The following is a 691-nucleotide window of genomic DNA, read 5'->3' as shown; positions in this document are numbered from 1 at the left end:
GACACGTGTCACCGTGGTTCAGAGTCTGTTTGGCAAGATCTAGTGGCAGTGGTCCAGATAACTGCAGGGGAGGCTGAGACGTGCATGCGAGGATGTGGATGCTTGGTAAACATTAACTGCTTCAACCGCAATATCCTGAGCAACTGGATTTCACTCATCCCCTTTTCTGCCTGGTAAATGTACTATGAGAACTGATGGGTTAGGAGTAGGAGGCGGGGAGAAGAGGACATAGGTTGTAGATATTTATTGTCTCCTCTGGTAGCAGAACTCCTGTTTCCTTATGAGAACCAGCTCTCATGTAGTTCTGGCTTGACCTTTCTCTCTGGAGCTGGGCAAGCAGACATGAGACAGGGGGACCCTTCTTTCAGTCTCCCTATGTCCATAATGCCAGTAGGTGTGCCAACACAATACCATCAGTGGATGTGTCTGCTCAAAAAGGAAGTCAAACAAAGAGGCTGTAGAGCAAGAGAAAAGAGACACAATTTGGATGACGTTGATAGAACCCCTGGAAGAAGCAGTGCCAGTTCATGCCTTGACTTTTCCAGTTATGTAAGCCATGCATTCCTTTAGTTTGAGCTAGGATGAGTTTGGTTTCTCTAAGTCATAACTGAAAAAAAAACACTAGTAGTTATCACTCTACAAACTCCAAAATACACCCTTGTTCTTCTTTGTCTTTAAACCCAAACAACCA

This window comes from Ovis aries, chromosome 8 (assembly GCF_016772045.2).
Source record: "Ovis aries strain OAR_USU_Benz2616 breed Rambouillet chromosome 8, ARS-UI_Ramb_v3.0, whole genome shotgun sequence".
NCBI classification, from domain to species: Eukaryota; Metazoa; Chordata; class Mammalia; order Artiodactyla; family Bovidae; genus Ovis; species Ovis aries.
Note: the sequence above shows the minus strand (reverse complement) of the source record.